Source organism: Mus caroli, chromosome 2, assembly GCF_900094665.2.
Source record: "Mus caroli chromosome 2, CAROLI_EIJ_v1.1, whole genome shotgun sequence".
Lineage (NCBI taxonomy): Eukaryota > Metazoa > Chordata > Mammalia > Rodentia > Muridae > Mus > Mus caroli.
The window spans coordinates 58855485-58882332 of NC_034571.1; positions in this window are offsets into that span (position 1 = coordinate 58855485).

Consider the following 26848-nt stretch of genomic DNA (forward strand, 5'->3'; position numbering starts at 1 on the left):
AAAAAAAAAAAAAAACAACTTCCTTGAACAAGACCACACCTTCAAATCCTGCCCAAACAGTTGCATGAAGTACCGGAGTATCGACTCTACAAGACTATGAGGGACAGACTCATTCAAACAATCACCCTCTCCTTTATAAAATACATTGGAAATTTTCACATGTTAACATGAAAAAAATTACAATTCTCTTAAAGAAAAGAAGGTACAAATCTGACCATTTGATTGATATTGTTTATATAATCCTATTAAGCAAAACGATCTATTAATGATTCATCCCACTTTAAAATTTAGAAGATACACTATGTTCCAAGTATGTTCTTCTTTTGAGAAACTTATTAAATGTGTTTATAGCATACCTATTCACATGCATTCTATTCCTTTACTTTCTATGTGTTTAGATAACACAAGTCCCAATTTATAGGAAGAAAATTCTTAACCCCTGAGCTGCATTCTCAGAATTTTCTATTTCATATCCTCTACTAATCCAGAGATAAGGGTGAATGGCTACATTCTGAGTCGAGTTTGGTCACTTAATTTGCTTACAAGCAATTTTAATCTTTTGAGAATCTCAGCTTTCATGGCAGAAATGATAATAGATATTTATTTTAACAGGATGAATTATTCTTGCTTTTTAGTGCCAACCATCTTAGATTGTCTAGTATTTGTCTATGAGTATAGTATGAGTCTATGGCTTACTCTACTTTAACAACTTTGTACATATCAGTAATTAAGGTAAAAAATAGATATGCTGATATTTGACTCCCCTTAATTCTAAAGTATTATTTTTCATCCTACTGCAAAACAAAACAAAACAGAACAAAACAGAACAAAACAAAACAGAACAAAACAAAACAGAACAAAACAAAACAGAACAAAACAAAACAGAACAAAACAAAACAAAACAAAACAAAACAACAACAATAACAACAACAACAAAAAAAAACCTTGCGAAGAATTTGTAAAACTGGAAAGGATAAAGACCTAAGAGTAGTTGAAAAGCAGAACTCAGAATAGCAGAACTCGGCTCCAAGATGGTTCCCAGTCCTCTTTTTTCTAATGCATGAATCCTATTAATCTTCCTCTGGTTAGATTCCATTCCTTCCACAAATCCCTAAAGTCAATCTAAAGCACTTATCGTAATTATGGTGTCTTTGAATTTCCCTTAGTGTGGATAAGGTTGGTTCATGTTTTTTTTTCGCATGATCAAAAACTCCTACCACTATATTATTTTCGTTATGGAATTTCATTTTAATATGAGCAATATATAAAACAAGAAAAGTATTTCTATTCTACAAATTCAGTGTGGTTTTTCTCTCTCTCTGTCTCTCCTTTCTTTATTTGCCGTTAAGGTTCTGCAATAACACATAGAACCCATTTAGTCATCAGGTATTGGTGAAAAAAAAGTGAATTTCAGGAATATTTTGAGGTATTATCTAAGATATAGAATTCTCCATTTCTAGACGAACACATTCAGGCTAAGTAAATGCATACTCAAGAGTTAATACCAATCACCAAGAGTGTTGGGGATGCCAGACCTGTTAAAGGTGTTTGGCACACATTATCTCATCTGTTTCTTATGAGAACTTCATTATGGGAGTACTGATGTTTACCGAGTTGACAGGTGGAGAGGTTGGGATTGGGAGTATTAGAGGGGCAAGGTGAGTAGAGAGGCTGTGTCTGACCTTGGAATCTATACACGGAAACAGACTCTCCACATCCATCCATGCATGATATTTACAGACATCAGGGAAGATGCCACTAACTACTAGTAGAAAGCTTTCATCGTTTCAGGACAGAATGGAAGCTAAGAAACTTGAGTGCTGAAGATGTAGGCATATGTGTTTCTTCTACTGCTGTACATGCCCTCACCTGTGAGTGTAGATCCAACCCACTATCGATGTTTTCCTGTGACTACTACACTGTTCATGAACATCAGAGTTTCCAGAACTATAACATGCCAATCCACACCCTGCTTTCTCAGCACTATTTGTATTTCAAATTACTGGAACTGTTGTGACCAATCACATCAGAAGACAGAAGACACTGTTATTAATTCCAGGCAAAATGTGAAAGGGGTGGGCACCCTGAACACTGCACACAGCCATTTCCCAGATGTTTGTCAGACTGGCTGGGGCCTGTTTCTCCAACTCCCATGCAAACACAAAGGTTCAGGAAAGTGTGTCTTTTCCTTTTATATAGACTGAATTCTAGGAAAAAAATGGTTTCTGTGACTCCCCCCTCCCCAAATAGTAGTGAGTGATTGTAGCTCAGTCTATAATGTGTTATGTTCAAGTTCTCTGAAATGTGCCTGTTTTATACAGGACTTTTGACTTGATTGCTTTTTTAAGCAATCCAGCTTAACGTTGCTCTATAGACCAGGGGAGTTTAAAAGCTATCTATAATGAAGCAAAAGAGAAAAATTCAAGGAACGGATCTGGCATTAGGAAGCAAAGTGGGGATAGAAGAAACTCCCTGGAGACCTCTCATTTATTTAGGATTCTTAATTCAACTTCCTGCCTTCCCAGTATTAATTTCCTCAGTCACAGAATTGTGAGACCCTTCCTTTCAGATGCACATTATATCGCCAGCCTCCACAGTAAATGGGGGAAAATGATGAACAGGACCTCAACTCTAGATTGTTCCAACTGCAATTGAAAAAGGATGGTTTAAAAAGCTACATTTAAAAGGGAAGACAAATTGAATATACAAAGGAAACATTGCTCCTTTGAATTGAAAATTTGGACACTGAATTTTAGACAGAGAAACCGCAAGCCAAAATAAAAGCAATTAAAAGGGGGACAGGAAGGGGAATGTCAGTGAACAGCCTGTATATTCATAGATTCTCTCAATGTTCCTGTCTGTTAGAGCATGAGAGAATGAATAACATGCATTAAACACATATATAGACTTGTCAAAGAAAAAAATTCATCAATTAAAAAAATGTTCATTCTCAGCACTCAGTGTGCTAGTAATCAGTGTGCTAGTACTCAGTATGCTAGTACTCAGTGGTACTAGTACTCAGTGGTGTTACTATTCAGTAGTGCCAGCACACAGTGGTGTCAGCACTCAGTGGTGCTAGTACTCAGTGGTGCTAGTACTCAGTGTGCTAGTACTCAGTGGTACCAGCACACAGTAGTGCTAGTACTCAGTGTGCTAGTAATCTGTGTTTCTAGTACTCAGTGTTCCAAATACTCAGTGGGCTAGTACTCAGTGGTGCTAGTTCTCAGTGATGTTAATTCTCAGTAGTAATAGTACTAAGTAGAGCTAATATGCAGTGGTGCTAGTACTTGGTGATGCCAGCACTCAGTAGTGCTAGTCTTGAGAGGAGTATCTGTCTTCTCAGTTCCAGTATGGATATGCAGATAATCTCCTTTCCCATTGTTATGAGTCAGGACCATAAGCAATGAAAAAATGATTAAAAAATTGTTAACTTGCCAAAAATTGTTATACACAGCAGGGAAGCTGTATATAATAACTTGACTCTGCAATAGTCAAATATTTCCCTGAAATTTTAACAGTGCCCAGAACATAAAACTACTCCATCATTCTCTTGATAACCTGAGAAATTCTTTTACACTTATCTGTTTTAGGGAAAACAGTGGGAAATTATTCCTAGAGTCTGCAATATGTATCAACTCAGAGTTACAGTGTTTAAGAGCATAAATCAGAGTCCAGTGGATGCAGACTTCAATGTCATCCATTATGGCTGTGTGACTATGATTAGGCCTGTCCTCTACTCCTCCTCCTACTCTTTCTATCCTGTCTCCCTATATTCTTCTCCTTCTCCTTCTCCTTCTCCTTCTCCTTCTCCTTCTCCTTCTCCTTCTCCTTCTCCTTCTCCTTCTCCTTCTCCTTCTCCTTCTCCTNCTCCTCCTTCTTCTTCTTCTTCTTCTTCTTCTTCTTCTTCTTCTTCTTCTTCTTCTTCTTCTTCTTCTTCTTCTTCTTCTTCTTCTTCTTCTTCACATGTGGTCTTGCTCTGAAGTTCTGACTTGCCTTGAACCTGAGGTTACTTCCTGTGGGACCATGGGCATGTACCACCACACTTGGTTAAGGTAATTCAATTATTTCATCTGTAAAATGATGCCTGGGTCACAGTGTTTAAAGTAAATCAAACTCAACAACATACATTTAAAGAGTCAGAGGCCTAAAGACATTTATAAATTGCCCAATTAAATGTAGCTACTATTACTTATGGTGCCATTATTAATTTTTAATTTCATAAAATTGATGCACAGAAATCATATTTCTTCTTCCTTAACTCACCCTCTTCCTCCCACAAGTAGGATGAGTGTCTCATGGACTTGACATTATAAAGTGCTTACATCATAATTTACTTATATGATCATTCGCTACTAATCTGGAGTGCTGCCATTAACTATGTTGATGGAAATTTTTAAATGTTAGCTCTTGAGATTTTGAATTTTCCCATCATGCCTTCCGTTCCATTTCTGTAACCATTTGTATCTAGTTTAACCCATCTGTGAGGAATAGGTCGCTCTTATGAACCTCACTGATGGAGACTGCCTTTATGTCAGCAAAGCAGCTAGAGAAGACACTGTCTGTCATGTGATCAGAGGATCTAGCCACACCTCACTGCCTTTTCTTCCCTTGAACTTGAAAATAAAAGAGGATGAGACTGACAAGTTTCATGTACCTACTTTAAACAGTCACACAAACTGGAAGACTTAATGCCACAACTACTTACCTCCCACTTTTTCCTGCAAGATGTTAGCAGGACTAACTTTTCTGAAGCCTACAGGGAAGAAGCCTTCCCTGTTTCTCTTTGCCTTCTGTTCTGCTTTGGTGTTCTTAAATTGTGAATTCAAGTGCGAATGCATCTTACTGTCTGTGGACCCTCTGTCTTCTGTCTGAGTACCTCTTCTCTTCATAGAGACTTAATATTGGATTAAGAGTTCACTTGACTCTATCAACGCACTTCAAGTTTATATTGTGTGTTACTAGAAGTTAGTCTTAGAGTTCTGAGCTGATGCAATTCACAAAATTAGGATGCTTATACAAGGAACATGATTTTTTTCAACAAATTTGTTAGTTATAAATTTGACGGTGTTTCCTTATTGATTACATACAAGGAAGAGGAAATTAAAAAATATTTCAAATAAGATATCTATATATCTACTGAGCGGCTTATGTATTTAACAGGAAAATACTAGATAAAATAGCTTTCATAGAGTTCATGGGTAATATTATAAAATATCATGCATGCTCCCAAACAAGTAGAGGTGTGTTTTCTGACTTTAAAATGTAGTCAACAACCCAGAAACAAACAGAATGACGTCTGGTCAGTTCAAAACTAAGTTTAAGAAAATCTGATAACTAAATGTATGTAGATGCTACAAAAGGAAAAGTAGTTCAACACTAGACAATTGACTTTTAAATAACAAATAATTCTAGCAATTGGATCCCTTTGACTTGAAGTTCAGTCTGTCAGAGATTAGTCAGGCATTCTGAGAGCAGTCAGCCTGACAATCACAGACCTGCTGACAACAGTGGGGAGATGAATGGAAAAATAGACCTGGGAACTTGATTTCTGGGAGCTCTTAGCCTGAACCCTCCTGGGTTCTATACACCTTGGTCATTACAGTACAACATAATAACCTATATTAAATGAGATCATTTCAGAATGTTAAGAAATAACTGAATTGTGCTCAGTAAATTTTATGTATCATATACTCTAGAACTGAATTCATACCTGTAATTTTCCTTTCATGCCTGGCATTTAACATCAATATGTCTAGCTCAACTTGACAGAGACTTGGCTTTTCTTCCTTTCTTTTCTTTTCTTTTTGTTTATTTTCTTTTCTTTTTTTCATCATATTCTTCATTTTTATCTGCCTTATGCAATGGTCTTAGTACTCCAGAAGTGACAAGTGAGGAAATTCTACTGGAATAATGATCACTAAATTCCTCCCCAAAACAGAGAGTCCTAGAGAGTAGACTCCAGTAGTCAAATATGTTCTGGGAAATAACAAATTACTATGAAATTATCAAATATTTAAAATTTATTATAAAAAGTTTCAAGATTGTAATTTTCCTATGTTAAAAGTTCTGAGTCTTTCCCTCAAAAAGAGTGGGTTAACTAAATATTTTAATTCAATAGTCACTACTCCAGTACACTCACCTACCCTTAAAATTGTCCTAAAGAACCACTCTTGCAATGGTCATGCTGTGGACATCATGAAATTAAAAGCACTGTCTCTTAAAACTATGCAGAATTGAGAAAGTGTAGATGGTGAAATGATGCAAAAGATTCCTATAGTTTTTGAAGATGTAGAGTTAATATGAACATCTATGTGATAAAAGTATAATAGGTGTTCTTGTGTTTGCATACAGAGAGGGAAAGTCTATTAATAGTTACCTACTTTGTCTGTTCAGTAAGTGGTGGGAGAAAAGGTCTGGCTTCCTTATGTACCTAATTACCTGGGTCCATATTTCCTAAAACTTGACATTTTATTTTTCCTGATTCAATTTTGTACTAGTTACTAATGGGTCCTGTTTCCTCTGATTTCCAAAACTGGAAATGATCTGTTTGTTTGTTTTTGTTTTTGTTTTGTTTTGCCTTACACAACTGATCTGTATGAGACAGCATGGTGTCTTTCTTTTTCCTCTAATGCTGGAAGTGTGCTCAACTGGGTTTTGGTTCTACCTTAGCTCCATAGTCACTATTCCTATATTCAACAGGAAAGCAACACAGCTCAGACCATCTGAATTTTCCTATATCTCATAAATTCTTTATACATAAACTGTTTTTTTTCCATTTGATTTGAGAAAGGGTCTCATGTAGCTGAGGTTGGCCTAGAACTTGCTTTATAGCTGAGACTCGCAGGCTCCACCTGCCTCTACATCTGAGTGAATTAAAACCATGAATCACCACACCTGGCTCATATACTTAATTGGCCATTTGTTGGAGGTGAGGATGGTGTCAGGTAGAAGGACTTAGACATCATTTTTCTCTCAGAAGCAAGTAAGTCTAGTAACCCATTGTCCATGAGTACCAGTTCTCTGTAGACTACTGACAGTTGTATGATGCAAGAGAAAGAATGACATTCAAAGCAGAGTACACAGTGTTGCTTTTGGTTCCATATTTAAAGAGTATAACTTTCAAAAAAATCACTTTGAAAAGCCCCTTTGTATCTCAGGCTATAATTTTTGAGGACATACTTATAACGGGCTATTTCTAATCTTGAGAATATTTGGGTTTGGGTGTATTTCAAATGTTGATGTCAGACTGATACGAAAATGCCCATTAGTGCTCGAAATCGAGGACAAAGGTTATTCTAAAAACTCAACAGATGTAATAAATAACTCTGAAATGTTTTACAACAAGAATATGAAATGTTGTAACTTGTCAAGACTTCGAGTTAAGGTTGGCTTATTGTTGGCCAACCAGCAGGTGCAACAGAGGTTCCTGCATCTAGCTCATCATCCTAGCTGCCTGGAGGGATAATTTCCTGACCACAAACCTTTGATCCTCAGATCATTAGCCTAATTTCTTCACATGCTATTCTTTATTCATTTCAGTGTGTCTTCATCGTACTAATTCTTGCTTTTCATCAATATGCCAATAAAGATTCTGTGTCTTGTGCACTGTACTTGAGATGTCTGAAACTGGTGAATAAAGCATCCTGATGAGATCTTGAGACTCTTTTTATAGGGTACCACTCCTACTGCTCCAGTCAAACAACAAGAAAAAATGACCATGAGCCACAATACATAGGCATACTTGAGGATTTACTCCTGAAAAATTAAAGTAATGGTATCTTAGGGTTTGATCTAGAGAAAAAAGAAAAATATAGGCTTGCCTTGCTAATTTATACATAATGTGATTTCACAGGTCATTTTTACACACCTGGTAGTGACTGTAAATGCTATCCCTGTGTATGTACTATGTACTTACTTAAGCCTTAAGTGAAAACATTATGCAGATGAAGTATGTTATCTTGTGGCTGAATAGCCCATTTATAATTTCCAAATATTATTTTAAGCTATGGAGTCAGATGCCAGAGCCTCCCCAACATGCCATTTCACCTGATAAGATGCTTTGTTGTCCCAGCATGTGATGACACAGAAATATTTTATGACACTCCCCTCTAAAACAACTACATTTAAAAAGCAGAGTGTCTTTTTGAGTGTACCATGTAGAAAAACAAAACAAACCCCCAAACTGGACTTTGCTAATATTTAAACAGCATTACAACAAGTCCTAGGTCCCTTTGCCTCTGATGCTACACCATGCCCAGGATGTTTCTGTAACCCCCAGCAGCCCCAGACAAATTGGTGATCATAAACCCTAACACACATCCATGACTTTCTAGATCAACACGAGACATAGAAGACAAGGAGAGGATAAAGGGGAGGGGGTGGATTCACAAACCTTCTTGATGCCCTTACAAGGATTTTGAGTGCATTTCTGCCAGTATCAGCAGTGGCGAAGTTCACCTTCACTAAAATCTAATTCCAACACTAACTGGCAGGCCAGCACTAGTGAAAATAACATTCGGGTTTCCTCCATGACCTCAGTCCCGACATGATAACGGGAGCCCTCAACAACTCATTTCTAGCTTGGAATTCTTGATGGTTTATTTAGTTTGACTGACTGGAGGAGATTGCCATTATGAATACAGTTGCTAGGGAAGGCCTGCAGTAGTGCTATTTGGCTTTTAAAGGGGTCAGGATTCTGTAAGATCGCAAATAACACTTATGGCTTAATGTCTGCAAACAATGAAGTGTTTAACATTTACTGTGTATGGAGAAGATCATAGTTCATCATTTATTATTCAAAAATTATGTAAAATATTTTCGTGATGGAATATGAGGAATGTGTTCCAAATGTTCAGGTGTATAAACAACACATAATAATTTTAGCTTAAAACATCAATATGTAATCAAAGAGGTATTTGGAGTTTTGTGACACTGATCTAAATTTAAATATTTTAGAATGCAGACTTTCAAGTATTTACCTTTCAAGTGAGACTGTGCTGGGGCACTCTTGAATGGCAAGAACATTCTTTATCCTGCAGGTATCACATTTTAGTTCGTGTTTGTCTTATCAGGATTTAAACAATGTTGATTTCTCATTTCAAAATGGATTGCTTTGTATTTTTAATTTTACGCATCCTTATGATTATTTTGGTTTCTTATAAAAGACAGCCATTATTGTTTCTTGTAGTCGATGAATAACACATATCACAGAAGTCCACGTGAATGTTCAGTCTCTCCAGGATGACCATGCAGTGCGTAGTTCCCCTTTGCGGTCCTAATATGAAAACTCCTTTCAAAAGAGGCAAATGACTTGGGCCAGTATGGATGCAGAATAATAGTCTGTTGTAAAGTATAAGCAAACATTTACTACTGATCTTCAGTGATGTATCTGTTTCCTTAAGTCTCCTCAATGAGTGTAAATTCCCTGGACCTGAGAGGGTGTCTCGAGGTTCCAAAATTCTTAACTCCTTCCAGACTTGATCCATTTGTTGTAGAAATGAATCACTTCCAAATTATTATTTCAATTATGCATGACATTTAATAGTACATCCTGCAAAAGTGATAAATTCTTCATAATATTTAATCTCATTATTACTCACATTAAGTCTTTCTAGGAAGAGGTAACAATCTAGCTTTATTTGAGAATCAGAGACCAGAAGCTAATAAAGTTGTCCTCTTTCCTACTAACCCTCTATTTGCCTATCTTCTGCTGCAGTTCTTTTCACTCTTCATTTTGTATGTCATATAAAAAATAAAAACTTCCACAAACTTTATGTTATATTACTGTACTTAACTCATATTCATTAGGAACTCAATACACATAACATATTGCTGGGTTTCTTCCTAAAAGTTTGTTATTTCCTCTCTCTCTATCTCTCTCAACACACACACACACACACACACACACACACACACACTCTGTCTCTTCCTCTCCCCCACCCCTTTCTTTTCTCCTCCCCTTCCCCTTCCCCTCCCGCCATCCCCCCTCTCCCTCTTTCCTTCTCTGATTTTAACTTGTACCAAACAAAACAACCTAGTCAGCTGGAAGTCACTCCAGCTCTGGAAACCATATCTTTCAACTCCATCAGCCCATAATTAGTGATTTATTTTATGTACATGATTAAAACTTTTACTCAAGTGGTGTTTTTCATGTTTCAACTTTGGAATTTTGTTTGTACCTAAAGTGCATCTATAAGGCTTGAATTATTAGCTGCCATTGACTTTAATTAAACTCATTATGGCTTCACATGTGTGGCACTTGCTAGGGAGGAGAAAACAGATTTTACAATGAGCCAAGTGGCTTAACATGTAGTCTCTCGGCAAATCGATTTAATAAGCCACACTAGGCTACAACTCAGCTAGTAAGTTGAAGCTTGACCTCAGCCAGTGTTTTTATATACGGGGAAAGAAATGTGTTGGTTTTCCTTATTCTTTAGCAAAGGATGCACTCTGCTCAAGTGAGTGCCTTCATGACTGGGACTGAATGGAAGTTCAGGCAAGAGTGGTTTTCTTATTATTTCCTTTATGTGGAAAGAGCTCTGTGCTAACGCAAAGAGCGAAGGAATGATACAGGCTAATTAGGTCCTTCTTAGTCTGTCTTACCAGGGCATTCAAACATTCACTAAGGAAGGGAGGTTATCAGCCATACAAGTGCTGTGATGACCCAGCTCCACAAACTCCCATCCAGATGCTGCCAGTGCACTGTGTGCTAACCTGTGTAGACAAAAACATTAGAACACTAGAAATTTTAGTCTGGTCCATGCTCAGCATGGTGGCGCATGCCTGCAGTGCTAGCATTCAGAAGCAGAGTCAGAAGTTCTGCCCATGTGTCTGAGGCAAGTTCCAGGCAGGGGAGGGCAACATAGAAGAACTCACCTCAGAAAAACAGTAAGTTAAGTAAGTAAGCAAGTAAATACATAAATGTGAAGCACTCACATCTAAATTCTTAATGAATTTACATTTCCAAGTTGTGACTCTTAGTTTGTGTTTTAATTATCAGTGTGTTTATCCTTTACAGGCATTTGAGTTCTCATGTGCTGAAAGATTTAGAAAATGAAAGAATTACCCAAGGTCATCTGAGTGTGGAGAAACCGAGCAGCAGACTCTTACATACTTTTCACCAAGCTTTCCTATCTCTATGCATACTATGAGGGCCACAGTACACATACAATCCTACTGGGCCACTAACCACACAGCAAACTTTCTGACCCTGTCTACTAGGTAACAACTCAGAATGGGACAACATGGGAATTTCTATCTTTGTAGTCTACAGAGCTCCCTATGGAATGACCAGGTTGTATTTATATATTAAGATACAAAAATTGGGTTTGAAGGGAAAAAGGAAAGGGAAATAAGTGATATAACTATATCACTTATAATTATAAGGAGATCCAGGTTTAGTTTTTGTATTCATTTATTCAATAACTTGCTGCTTAAGCTTTTGCCAACCATGTCCTATTTACACATGGTCATACCCAGCATCCTCCTGGTCATCTGTCCCTCCCCATTACTGGAAACTTGGGTTCTATTGTTCAGCTTTCCTCGAAGAGGTATTCCCTTAGAGGAGTTTCCTCAAAGCCAAAATGAAACCCTGAGAAATGTCACTATGGAAACATGGAGTTGAGACCTGTGCCTTGGGAAGGGTGTTTATAAACCATTAGTTTATGATTTATTTTTTTTTACTACAATCTCTGATGACCCTTTCTCCTTTTCTCAAAGTAAGCAGAGAAATGTGACACCATAAAGATCCTCTAGGTGATGGTAAGATCATGGCTTTTCATTAAGTTTTGAAGTTTACCATGGAAGAGGAGAATGGTAAGGAAAGGTGTGTGTGTGTGTGTGTGTGTGTTTGTGTGTGTGTATGTGTGTGTGTATGTGTGTGTGTATGTGTGTGTATGTGTGTGTGTCTGTGTGTCTCTGTGTGTGTAGGGATAGAAGAAGGAGTGGGCAGAAAGACTCAACATAGAAATAATCACAGCATGACTACGGTGACTTAGCAGGGGACAAAGGCAAAAGAAATGCCAAGAAGTCTACTTAACCAAGGCTCACAATGCCATAATTCTGAGACTCAAGAGAAACTATTCACCTTACCTGGAGTAAACAAAAACTAAGGAATTCACAGCGTATCATTCTGAGTACCTTCTCATATAACTCAGCAGTGTAAATTCGTTGGTGCTATTTATATACGCATCAGGTAAACTATATACAGGCAGTGTTTTGATAGTCATATGTGCTTTGAGTTCTTCCCAGTAAATTAATGAAGTGGCTTTTAGATCACAACGTCAAATCTACCTGCACACAGGTGCCATAAATCATTATTCAATTAATACAAACATCCTGACATGAAGGTTCAGCAAAGATTTAATCATTAAAGGGAAGTTGATATTTAACAGATTCAAGGTCTCAATAAGACAAGGACTTTGTTTCTTTAGTACAGAGGGTAAATAGAACGCAGTGTTTGGGAAATGCTTACAGCTTCATTTGATTTCACTCCATTTTCATGGCAGTGGAATGAACTGGGCCTCTGTATCGTCATGTGCAGAAGAAGTAATCTCAGGAGTACAGTGTGCTAACAACCTATCACTGGAAACTTCTTCCTTTTAGTCATTTGCTCTACCAAGTCTACCACAGAAGACTTAAATTACATTTCCTTGTCCAAAGTCATTGCTTGACTAGATCACCTCAAAGGACTCATTAATTTCACTCATAAAATTATCTGTCATAAACAAATACTGGATACAAAGTGTTTTTTTTAATGAAGATTGCTTATTGTGGTCAAAATGTATTTAAAAGTTGAAAAAGTAAACCATATTTTTTAAGTTCTCAGGAATTTCACGTGATGCCTTTCTATTTGGTGACAGACATGATCTTCATGTTATGCATCATTAAGACCAGAAGGAGAAGAACTACATCCTAAAGACAACAAGGCACTTTCATAGCTGTCCTCACTAAAAGGAGAAATCTCTCTGCACTTGCCTCGCCATTGCCAGACTCTCAAGTAACAAGCTGAAAGCCACACTGTCCATTGCAGTCACACTCTTACAAATCAATGCAGCGATAATAAGGTTTAATTAATGCTAAATTTGAATTGAATTTATTTCCATATAATCTATATCAGAGTTCTTTGGGGGTAAGATGTACAATATGTGAACACTTACCTAAAGTACTGAGAAGTCAATAGCACTGAGAAAGGTCTTTTACTCCACTCTCAAAAGGCATTCCCATGCATGGATAGTGAAAAGCTTTGTAACACAAAACATGTTGTGATAATATGCGTGAGATGTAATTTTAGAAGTTACATTATCCATGAGGATATTAGGAAAGAAGGCTGTGAATTCCACTATCTATTAGGAAATAGTGAGCACATTACATTCTACAATCTACAATAAAGGAGAGCAAACTGAGTTGAGCCCAGACGGTATAGTTGCAGATTCTCTGTATGATCTTATATGGCATATCATGATTCATTCCATTCCTGTGTCAAGGCATCCAAATGCTTCAAGCTCACAGAGTACTTTCTTGGCCCTCTCAATTTCCCTGCTTACAACATGTATTCTTTGGGTTAACAAGATATTCCTTTTTTTTTTTTGTCATTCTGACTAATACTTAGCAGAAACAGTTTAAAGAAAGGAAGAATCAGTTTGGCCTATGGTCTCAGGGGCTTTAGGCCAAGATCAGCTGATTCTGATATTTCTTGGCCCACGATGAGGCAGAACATCATGGTGGAAGGGCATGCTACAGCCTTCATCTCAGGCATCCAGGATATAGTAACAGTTAGGAAATGGGGCCCAGGTATTATTCTAGTCCATGATAGCAGTGACCATGTTCATTCACTGATGCTGTATCTTCTATAGAAATTCTACATTGCCAGTGAACTAAGGGCATCCGTAAGTGGATCAAGCCATTTGATTAGCTCAGAGCACTAATGACCCCATCCCTTTGTGTTGACCAGACTCAGATTTTGAAGATCAAGCCTTTAACTTTTAGGGAGACACTTTGTATCAACTACACACTGTTTGTGACCCTTCCCCTGTTCTCTTTATCAATTCGTACGTGCCTCACAGACCCTCCCCCTCAAAGGAGAGAAGATAATCCCAGTTTCAAATTTTAAGCAAACAACAACAGCAAAAGAAAAATTCAGCTACACAATTCTTTCTTCTAGGTAGAAAATTGCAATTCACGGAAAAGCATCTCATGCGCTTGATTACAACACAGAACTCCTCTCACTTCAAACTCCCCTCCCGAATTTGATCAAAAGGCAGCTGCTTGTTTACTTTTTTTAGTCCTTCTATTTATTTACCATGGAATGTGAACATGAGTCAACAGGAAGTCACAGTGAGTGTGTCCTTATGACGAAATATCATTGCTTAGAGATGAAGTATGCGAAGGCAAGCATCATCTTTAGTCACTCATCAGATGAATATTTTAGCACAGTGGAGTCTCTGTCCTCTGACAACCTCCTCGCAGAGAAGTGGCTCCCACTCACTCAGCTCCGCTTTCTCTCCACCTGCCTTTTCCTTTTTTATTGGATATTTTCTTTATTTACATTTCAAATGTTATCCCTGTTCCCATTTCCTCTCCGAAATCCCCTATCCCTTCTCCCATCACCCTGCTCCCCAACCCACCCACTCTTGCTTCTTGGCCCTGGCATTCCCCTACACTGGGGCATAGAACCTTCACAGGAACAAGGACCTCTCCTCCTATTGATGACTGACTAGGCCATCCTCTGCTACTTATACAGCTAGAGACAGAAGTCCAACCATGTGTTGTTGGGTTTTTGTTTGTTTGTTTTTTGTTTTTGTTGTTCTTGTTATTTGGTAGTTTAGTCCCAGGGAGCTCTGGGGGTACTAGTAGTTCATATTGTGGGTCCTACTATAGGGCTGCAAACACTTTCAGCTCCTTGGATATTTTCTCTAGCTTCTTCACTGGGGAACCTGTGTTCCATCCAATGGATAGCTGTGAGCATTCACTTCTGTATTTGCCAGGCACTGGCAGAGCCTCTCAGGAGACAGTTATATCAGGTTCCTGTCAGCAAAATCTTGTTGGGATCTGCAATAGTGTCTGGGTTTGGTGGTTGTACATGGGATGGATCTCCAGGTGGGGCAGTCTCTGGATGGTCCTTCCTTCAGACTCTGCCCTGAACTTTTTCTCTGTAACTCCTTCCATGGGTATTTTGTTCCCCCTTCTAAGAAGGATCAAAGTATCCACATTTTGGTCTTCCTTCTTCCTCTTTTTTTTCCTATTTTTTCTTTTTTCCCCACATTATTTTTGTATTAGATATTTTCTTCATTTACACTTCAAATGCTATCCCAAAATTCCCCTATACCTTCCCCCTGCCCTGCTCCCCTACCTACTCACTTCCACTTCTTGGCCCTGGTGTTTCCCTGTATGGGGGCATATAAAGTTTGCAAGACCAAGGGCATCTCTTCCCAATGATGGCCGACTAGGCCATCTTCTGATACATATGCAGCTAGAGACACGAGATCTGGGGGTACTGGTTAGTTCTATTGTTGTTCCTCCTATAGGGTTGCAGACCCCTTCAGCTCCTTGGGTGCTTTCTCTAGCTTCTCCATTGGGGGCCCTGTGTTCCATCTTATAAATGACTGTGAGCATCCACTTCTGTATTTGCTAGGCACTGACATAGACTCACAAGAGAGAGCTATATCAGGGTCCTTTCAGCAAAACCTTGCTGGCCTATGCAATAGTGTCTGGGTTTGGTGGCTGATTATGGGATGGACCCCCGGGTAGGGCAGTCTCTGGATAGTCCATACTTTCATCTTACCTCCAAATTTTGTCTCTCCAACTCCTTCCATGGATATTTTATTCCCTATTCTAGGGAGGAATGAAGTATCCATGCGATGGTCTTCCTTCTTGATTTTCTTGTGTTTTGGAAATTGTATCTTGGATATTCTAGGTTTCTGGGCTAATATCCACTTATCAGTGAGTGCATACCAAGTGACTTCTTTTGTGATTGGGTTACCTCACTCAGAATGATATCCTCCAGATACATCCATTTGCCCAAGAATTTCATAAATTCATTGATGTAATAGATGAGTAGTACTCTAATGTGTAAATGTACCATATTTCCTGTATCCATTCCTCTGTTGAGGGACATCTGGGTTCTTTCCAGGCTTCTGGCTATTATAAATAGGGCTGTTATGAACATAGTGGAGCATGTGTCCTTATTACCAGTTGGAACATCTTCTGGGTATATGACCAGGAGAGGTATTGCTGGATCTAGTACTGTGTCCAGTTTTCTGAGGAACCGCCAGACTGATTTCCAGAGTGGTTGTACCAGCTTGCAATCCCACTAGCAATGGAGGAGTGTTATTCTTTCTCCACATCATCGCCAGCCTCTGCTGTCACGTGAATTTTTGACCCTAGCCATTCTGAATCGTGTGAGGTGGAATCTCAAGGTTGTTTTGATTTGCATTTCCCTGATGATTAAGGATGTTGAACATTTTTCAAGTGCTTCTCAGCCCTTTGGTATTCTTCAGTTGAGAATTCTTTGTTTAGCTCTATGCCCCATTTTTTAATGGGGTTATTTGAATTTCTGGAGTCCAGCTTTTGAGCTCTTTGTGTATATTGGCTATTAGTCCCCTATCAGATTNAGGATTGGTAAAAATCCTTTCCCAATCTGTTGGTGGCCTTTTTGTTTTATTGACAGTATCTTTTGCCCTACAGAGTCTTTGCAATTTTATGAGGTCCCATTTATAGATTCTTGATCTTACAGCACAGGCCATTGCTGTTCTGTTTAGGAATTTTTCCCCTGTGTACATATCTTCGAGGGTTTCCCCCACTTTCTCCTCTATAAATTTCAGTGTCTCTGGTTTTATGGGGAGTTCTTTGATCCACTTAGACTTGAGCTTTGTACAAGGAGATAAGAATGGAACAATTCTCATTCTTCTACATGATAACCGCCAGTTGTGCCAGCACCATTTGTTGAAAATGCTGTCCTTTTTCCACTGGATGGTTTTAGCTCCCTTGTAAAAGATCAAGTGACCATAGGTGTGTGGACTCATTTCTGGGTCTTCAATTCTATTCCATTGATCTACCTGTCTGTCGCTGTACCAGTGCCATGCAGTTTTTATCACAATTGCTCTGTAGTAGAGCTTGAGGTCAGTCATGGTGATTCCCCCAGAGGTTCTTTTATTGTTGAGAATAGTTTTTGCTATCCTTGGCTTTTTGTTATTCCAGATGAATTTGCAAATTGCCCTTCCTAACTCAGTGAAGAGTTGGAATTTTGATGGGGATTGCATTGAATCTGTAGATTGCTTTGAGCAGAATAGCCATTTTTACTATATTAATCCTGCCAGTCCATGAGCATGGGAGATCTTTCCATCTTCTGAGATCTTCTTTAATTTCTTTCTTCAGAGACTTGAAGTTCTTATCATAGAGATCTTTCACTTCCTTAGTTAGAGTCACGCCAAGATATTTTATATTATTTGTGACTATTGAGAAGGATGTTGTTTCCCTAATTTCTCTCTCAGCCTGTTTATTCTTTGTGTAGAGAAAGGCCATTGATTTGTTTGAGTTAATTTTATATCCAGCTACTGTGCTGAAGCTGTTTATCAGGTTTAGGAGTTCTCTGGTGTTATATTTAGGGTTACTTATATAAACTATCATATCATCTGCAAACAGTGATATTTGACTTCTTCCTTTCCAATTTGAATCCCCTTGATCTCCTTTTGTTGTCAAGTTGCTCTGGTTAGGACTTCAAGTACTATATTGAATAAGTAGGGAGAAAGTGGACAGCCTTGTCTAGTCCCTGATATTAGTGGGATTTCTTCCAGCTTCTCTCCATTTAGTTTGATGTTAGCAACTGGTTTGCTGTATATTGCTTTTATTATGTTTAGGTATGAGCCTTGAATTACTGATCTTTCCATGACTTTTATCATGAAGTGGTGTTGGATTTTGTCAAATGCTTTCTCAGCATCTAAGGAGATGATCATGTGATTTTTGTCTTTGAGTATGTTTATATAGTGGATTACGTTGATGGATTTCCTTATACTAAACCAACCCTAATTCCATGGGATGAAGCCTACTTGGTCATGATGGATGACTGTTTTGATGTGTTCTTGGATTGAGTTTGCGAGGATTTTATTGAGTATTTTTGCATCGATATTCATAAGGGAAGTTGGTCTGAAGTTCTCTTACTTTGTTGGATCTTTGTGTGGTTTAGGTATCAGAGTAATTGTGGCTTCATACAATGAATTGGGTACAATACCTTCTTTTTCTATTTTGTTGAATTGTTTGAGTAGAGTTGGAATTAGGTCTTCTTTGAAGGTCTTTTAGAATTCTGCACTAAACCCATCTGGTTNTCAGCTTTTTTTTTTTTTTTTTTTTGGTTGGGAGACTATTAATGACTGCTTCTATTTCTTTAGGGGAGATGGAACTGTTAAGATGTTTAATCTGATCCTGTATAATTTTGGTACATGGTGTCTGTCTAGGAAGTTGTCCATTTCATCCAGGTTTTCCAGTTTTGTTGAGTATAGCCTTTTGTAGTAAGATCTGATGATGTTTCAGATTTCCTCAGAATCTGTTGTTATGTCTCCTTTTTTATTTCTGATTTTGTTAATTAGGATACTGTCCCTTGCCCTCTAGTTAGTCTGGCTAAGGGTTTATCTATCTTGTTGATTTTCTCAAAAACCAGCTCCTGGTTTGGTTTCAGCCCTTGGTCTTTTTTGATAACTTTGGGTTGGAAGACATTCAATATTAGAATGGGTACTGCAGCTTGTTTCTTCAGAACATTTGCTTAGAAAATTGTTTTTTCTGCCTTTTACTCTGAGGTAATGTCTGTCTTTATCCCTGAGGTGGGTTTCCTGTAAGCAGCAAAATGTTCGGTCCTGTGTGTGTAGCCAGTTTGTTAGTCTATGTCTTTTTATTGGGGAATTGAGCCCATTGATGTTTAGATAAATTAAAGAAAAGTAACTGGTGTTTTCTGTCATTTTTGTTGTTAAAGTTGGGAATCTCTTATTGTGGCTTTCTTCTTTTAGTTTTGTTAAAGGATAACTTTCTTGCTTTTTCTAGGGTGTAATTTCCATCTTTGTGTTGGTCTTTTCCATTTAGTATCCTTTGAAGGGTTGGATTCATGGAAAGATATTATGTGAATTTGGCTTTGTCATGGAATACTTTGGTTTCTCCAACTATGGTAATCAAGAGTTTTGCTGGGTATAGTAGCCTGGGCTGGCATTTGTGTTCTCTTAGTGTCTGTATAACATCTTTCCAGGATCTTCTGGCTTTCATAGTCTCTGGTGAGAAGTCTGGAGTAATTCTAATAGGTCTGCCTTCATATGTTACTTGTCCTTTTTCCCTTACTGCTTTTAATATTCTGTCTTTATTTAGTGCATTTGTTGTTTTGATTATTATGTGTCGGGAGGAATTTTTTTTTCTGGTCCAGCCTATTTGGGGTTCTGCAGACTTCTTGTATGTTCATGGGCATCTTTTTCTTTAGATTTGGAAAGTTTTCTTCTATAATTTTGTTGAAGATATTTGCTGGCCCTTCAAGTTGAAAATCTTCATTTTCATCTTCTCCTATTAACCTTGTGTCCTGGATTTCCTGGATGTTTTGGCTTAGGAGATTTTTGCATTTTGAATTTTCTTTGATTGTTGTGTCCATGTTCCCTGTGGAATCTTCTGCACCTTAGATTCTTTCTTCCATCTCTTGTATTCTGTTGCTGATTCTCACATCTATGGTTCCTGATTTCTTTCCTAGGGTTTCTATCTCCAGAGTTGTCCCCCTTTGTGTTTTCTTCATCTTTTCTACTTCCATTTTTAGATCTTGGGTGGTTTTGTACAATTCCATTGCCTGTTTGGTTGCGTTTTCATGTAATTCTTTAAGGGATTTTTGTGTTTCTTCTACCTGTTTAGCAGTGTTTGCCTGTAATTCCTTGAGGGATTTTTGTGTTTCCTCTTTAAGGGCTTCTACTTGTTTAGCAGTTTTCTCCTATATTTCTTTAAGTGAGTTATTAATGCCCTTCTTAAAATCTTCTACCACCATCATGAGATATGATTTTAAATCCACGTCTTGCTTTTCGGGTGTGTTGGGGTATCCAGGACTCATTATGGTGGGCATACTGGATTCTGATGATGCCCAGTGTTCTTGGTTTTTTTTTAGTAAGATTCTTACATTTGCCTTTTGCCATCTGGAAATCTCTGGTATTAATATTCAAGCTGTCTTTGGTTGGAGCTTGATCCTCCTGTGATTCTTTTAGCCTCTATCAGCATTCCTGGGAGTCCAACTTTATCTTGAGTTCCAGTGGTCAGAGCACTCCCTTCAGGCAAGCTCTCCTCTTTTAGGGCAGGTGTCCAGCAATCTGGAGCTCTGATCTACCTCCTGAGTTCTGGGGTCAGAACTCTCCCTGTAGGCCAACTCTCTTCTGGCAAGGAATGTGCCCAGGGGTCCGGGTCTCAGCTCTGCCTCCTGGCTGAGGATGAAGGCCTAATGGGATCCTGACCAAGAAGCTCTGTTGCTTCTATTGCTCTCAGGTGATCAGGAGGTCCTGGGTGTGCTAGGGGTCCTGTGGCATGGAGAGTTCTCTGGTGCCCTAGATGCTCTCAGCCAGGTTCATGCAGAAGATGTTGGGCTGGCCCCGACCTGAATGGATCCCAGCCTCTGGTCAGGTGAGGTTCCTTTGTCCCTGTTCCTGCTGTCACAAGACCCTCTGCAATTCTTTGGAACTGATGTTTTGTTCCACTCATCTGTGATCCTGAGGTGATCCTGAGGTGATCCTGAGGTCCTGAGGCATGGAGAACACTCTGGAGCCCTTAGTGACCTCCTCTGGGCTCAGAAGGAAGATCTTCTTGAGTTTCATGTGTTTTGCAAATTGTATCTTGGGTATTCTGAGATTCTGGGCTAATATGCACTTATTAGTGAGTGAAATTATTTTGGCAGTTCCTCAGAAAATTGGACATAGTACTACTGGAAAATCCAACAATACTACTCCTGGGCTTATACCCAGAAGATGCTCCAACTGCTAATAAGGACACATGGTCCACTATGTTCAAAGCAGCCTTATTTATAATACCAGAAGCTGGAAAGAACCCAGATGTCCCTCAACAGAGGAATGGATACAGAAAATATGGTACATTTACACAATGGAGTACTACTCAGCTATTAAAAACAAAAGAATTTATGAAATTCTTGGGCAAATGGATGGAACTGGAGGATATCATCTTGACAGTCTACAATCTACATGGGACTGTGCTTTTTTTTTTTAATTCTCAAGTGTACTTATGAATCTGTATAGCTGTAAATCTAAAAAATGCAGTCACAAGAGAGAGAGATTGTCTTCCCCTTCCCATTCAACCTATGTCTGTTTTTTACATTATAATTCAGTGTGGACTGTGAAGATTCTTTGGATTCACTTATCTGATCCACCTGTATGATCCACCTTTACAGCAAGTCTTACCACAGTGGAACTATCAGTGCATGTGACAAAGATGGTATAAGTTTAGAAAAGGCAGGTGATTTCAATTTATATGCAACTGACTTCTGTAGATATCACCTATTAACTTGTGTAAGCAAGATATTTTAGCAGAAAACTTTAATAAGAAACAAACATAAAAGAGGAGAGGGATAGATTAAGCCTCTAATACATGTATATTGTTCAAGACACTGGATTAGATATATATTTATTTAAACATTTCCACGGTGATAGTCTGGGTAAACCCTTGACACAGTCTATTAACAGTTGTTAAAAGCTTTGGAGTATAGAATTTTTAGATTCTTTTTAAAAGATTGAAAGTCTATGTCTTCCAATTTTTAATTAGCTGCTTTGTTTAATTTTACATCATGGCTTTAACTGTGTTTGGATAGACTGGAATTTACAAGACATTTTTATTTTCGGTTTTCTACTCATACGCTTCATTATCATCAGGCCCAAATACAACTTCTAAAATTTACTTTCAGTGTACATGCCTGATTTTAATGTCATATAAATTGTATAGTGATGGATCCTTATATTTGATTTCCAGAAATAATCTAAAAGGAAGATAGGTTTATTTTGTCTCGTGTTGCTTAGGTCTGCAGTTAGAAGGAACATCATGGCAGCAGGCATGGTGCATCAGAACATCCACTTGATGGTTTCTGAGGAGAGAGATATAGGAAAGGGTCATGTGGAGGTCTTTCCCTGCCAAGCCATAGTCCAAGTGACTGGCTTCCTTAAACCAGGCTTACCTTCTAACATCCCATCAATGATGAGATTAGCACCTCATGACCCCATCACCTTGTAATTGCAGCACCATCTGGGGACCAAGTCTCCAACACATGAACCTTCAGGTCCACTTTGTGTCAAAGCCATTAATACTCTCTGGCTTGTTGCTCACTCAATGGTCCAACATCCAGGCTAAAATATGACATTGCTATCAAGTCAGAGAAAGAAGAGAAGTAGGATATACTGAAAACTAACTCTAGACTGCCTTATTGTTTGCATTCTATAGCCTGAAGGTATGGCAGATAGCATCCTCAGAGTCAAGCTTTCACCTGTTGCTGTTGGTATAGATGCTGCACTCACTTCAAGTGACCCCTTGATGTATGGTATAAATATACCATTATTCATTCAACATATTGTTCTTAGTCCCCCTCACAGTTTAAAATGAGACAAAGACTTTCCTGTACTTAACTTACATTTTCCCTTACAGCAGTATGATTTAAATATGTAAGCTGTGAAAATATTATTGTCCTATACACATTTCATGCTAGCCTTGATAGAGTTGATTTATGTATCACTGAAAACTATGATTTGTAGTATTTTGGAAAAGATTTCTGAAAAGCTTTTAGAATTGTGACTTCAGTGATACCTTCAAAGCTTGTTCATTATGCAATCCCTACTTAAAAGTGTCCTGAATCAGCCATCTCCTCAACAGCAAGTCCAAAATTTTTTTGGGCATCTAGAGATCCTAAGTTACTCATTCTTAACAGTTCTGACTATGGTGGCATCATTGTTGCTCCTATAGTATGTCTGACACATTCCAGTCTGTGGCCTTCCCATATCCATTTCCTGTGCTCGACACACCCTTTTTCCAGGCTCTGGTGTGACTTACTTCCTCATCTTTTTCTGGTCTGTGCTCCAGCGTGACTACTATAATGTCTTTTCTGATCATGCTAGTTACAATTGTGAATTTTTACTGCTGTCCTGCCTGCCTGATTTCCCCTCTTTCACTACACTCTATAACTCAGCTTACTTTTTTTTTTCCTTAAAATTTTCTACTTTCAATAATAAAATGTAAACTCTATAAAGAAATGAGTATTTTGTCTCTTTGGCTGACTGATATCTTTCCACAGTGGTGACAATGCCTAAAATGTAGTTAGTTACCAGTGATGTTTGTTAAATAGGAACAAAATATAAACTCCAAGAGACATCATGAGTGGTATGACATGAACTTAAATGAAAGAAACCTGAGGAAAGAAGACTAAAAGAACTCTAATATTCTAAACTTCTAGTTTGAATGATAAAGAGGATTTTAATTTGAACCAGCTTTGTATTTGCAGATGAGCTTGTTCCTCTTGCACAAAGCTCAGTATTGTTCTAAACTAATGTGTGAGTATCAGTTTCAATTCTGGGTTTAAATATGAATGAAGTCAACAAACTGGGAAGATAACTATATCTTGATATTCATTACAATAGTATACAATATCCATCCTTGCATGTGTAGATGAAGTAATTGTAATGTATATGTATGTAACTAAAACTACTATATAAATACATATAAATGAAATACCTGAATAATAGTCAGGTATAATACATAAATATTAGAATGCAACTGTGGACCAAAAAGGAAAGTTTCCCATTTGGAATGCATAGATGGACTTGGAAGACATTCTAGAAGGTCAAAGAGGCAAATTGAAGAAAAACAACCAAACTTTTTATTCTTCCTGAGTTTGAAATTTAGAATGTTAAGCTTTGAGAATTTTATTTTGCAATAGTGGTTTCTAGAGTTTTAAATGTAAGAGAAACAGTGTGATGCTAGCCAAAGGCATAAAATTTTATTTGAAGTATGAATAATTTCTAGAAATATGAATTCCAGCTGACGACTATCATCAATAATGATAATCTTTTCTGGGAATAGTTAAAATTTGCTAAGTGTAGACTGAAGTATTCCCATCGCTAAACACAAAATGATAATTGGATTGCTAATTAAAGATTGGGGAATCTTTTAGTACTGGATAAATAAACTAAAACATTGCTTTGGATGAGTTGATTTTTACTTTTTTAATGCTAGTAAGACAGGAAAATAATGACAATATTTGGAAAGATGGAAAGACATTGGTACATATGCAGGACAAGTGCATTCATGAGGGAGTAACTGCTATTGTCACACAGATATGCTTAATACTATCTGCATAAATCTTTGCATTTATTTGGTCTTTCTTGAAGCTAACCTCAATCTAAATAAGAGTAAACCCATTTAAGTATCTATGAGTTAAATTAACACTAAGTCTTACACATTCTTCAAACTGCTGAAAAACCTGAAAATTCTTTTCATTGAATCTCTCATTCATATTTTCACCCATCTGATAGTTTCGTGTAGTCTAGTACTGTAGATTGGAGGAGAGGTATTTCAAATGTTAAAGAAAATATTTTGTCTTCATGTGATATATGTCACTATGTGAGCACAAAGTATTTTCTATAAAGAACTTCACAGACGTTCAGCCCACCAATGCTGTAGACTGCACAGCTCCACTCATTCATTTTTAATGCCACAACGTCCCAATTTTTGAAATGTTGAACTGTACTCACTTGGAGCCCCCCTGGTGACTTTTCCTCTCTCAATCTATGGAAGCTGATAGTTATTCTATCAAAGGTGAGTGTTGCTTTTACCTATAAGTCCTATAAACACTGATGTCTGAGTACACCGAGATTCTTGCAGATGTAGCCTATATTGATTATTGCTAAAGTAACTATACATTAGATTGTCTATGTGGAAGCAAAGTCAATGAAAATTATATAGGATGTACCCAAGGGAAAAAAATCTCTGTAGAAAGTCTTTCACTGTGGAAGCCATCTTAAAAACTGGTTGATTTAAGCAACTCACTAGGTATAGATATACCAATAAGGTAGGGACAAAAGAAAGAAAAACAAGCTAAGCATCACCAATGAAACGTTCTAGAAATATACCCAAAGGAAACGATATTGGTAAACCATCAGATTAAGAATTCTAAGCAATGATTGTTTTTTTTTTTTAAAGAAACTTAATTAAGTTGAAGAGCACATAGGAAATTCAATTAAACAAAGTGGACAATTCATGATATGAATGAGGAATTTAGAGAACAGAGACAAGTGAACTAATAATAATAATAGAATAACAATAGAAAATTGTGGAGATAATATAATGTGAGTTAGATACTGTGGTGGTTTGAATATGCTTGGCTCAGGGAGTGGGAGTGGCACTATGTAAAGGCCTTGTTAGAGTAGATGTGGCCTTGTTGGAAGAAGTGTGTCACTTTAAGTGTGGTCTTTAAGACCCTGAGCCATCACTGGCCCATCAATAGTATTTCTATATACCAACAGACAAATAACTGACAAAGAAATCAAGAAAACAATCCCATTAACATCAACAAAATTAGAAGGAGTCAGAAAGAATTAACTTTGGACCTGAACAATTTCTGGAATGGACATAGCAAAGTATCAGTGACAGAAACTGGAGAGGTTACAAACAAAAAAGTGAAGACCCTCCACATTCATGGGAGAGGAAAACTGACCTTGTAAATGCCTGTATTACCCAAAGGAACATATAGATTCAACACAATCCCTGTCAAAATACCAATGGCATGGAAATAGAAAGTAATACTTTAAGATTTATGTGGACACACCAAAGACCCCTGATGGGAAAAGTAAAGTCCAGAGCCATAGAAACAAAGCTGAATTCATTCATTACCTGACTTCAAACGACACTAAAAAAAATGGTAGCAAACCAAACAGCACAACCAAACTTTCAAGCAGATGTCCAGACAATGTTAGAGAGCATGTGGGTAGGAATCAAAACACATATTGCCAATGGGGTTTTCCCTCTAAGGGCAGCATTAACGTGTAAATGAAAAGAAATTATCACCTATATATGTTTCCAGGAAATATCACTGAGCACGGAGTGAATAAACCAACTAGACTTCAGGATTTTATCACTTACAAATATCTACTGAAAACAGATATAAACTCAAAAACTATTGATTTGACAGAAGAAATAACATGGAAATTCTGTAGTATGTTTATCTGGGAAGATTTTGGGGTGTGACTGCATAATTACAGACAACAGAAGTAACAGCAGCAGATGGAACTGTACAGAATAAAAATATTGCATACAGCCAAAGACACAGTATAGTGCAGGAAAAAAAATCTAGACTTGGATGAGATTCTTACAAAGTACCCACACTGGCTGGTGTTTATGTCAACTTGAAACAGGCTAGAGAAAAGAAAAACTCAGGAGAAAAACGTTCCTACCAAATTGGTCTGTGGGCAAGTATGGGGTGTATATTATCTTCATGATTTATATGGGAGCTATGGACTTGCTATGAATGATTGAATGATGCTACCCCTGGCTAATGGTCCAGGGTTCAATAAGAAGGCAAAAAAGCCAGCAAGCAAACATTCCTCCATGATCTCTGCACCTGCTTCTGCTTCCAGTTTGTGCTTTCCTTGAGTTCCTATGACTTCCTTCAGTGATGGACTGTCACCTGAATGCATAAGATGAAATGAATCCTTTTCTCCTCAAGTAGATTTTCATCATGGTGTTTATCAAAGAGGTAAAATTCTAAGATACGGCTTATGATATTATACAAGAATTGAGTTTCTATAATTTGTAAAGAACTCAACGGGGAAAAAATAATCCAACTAAGGAGGGAAGAGACATT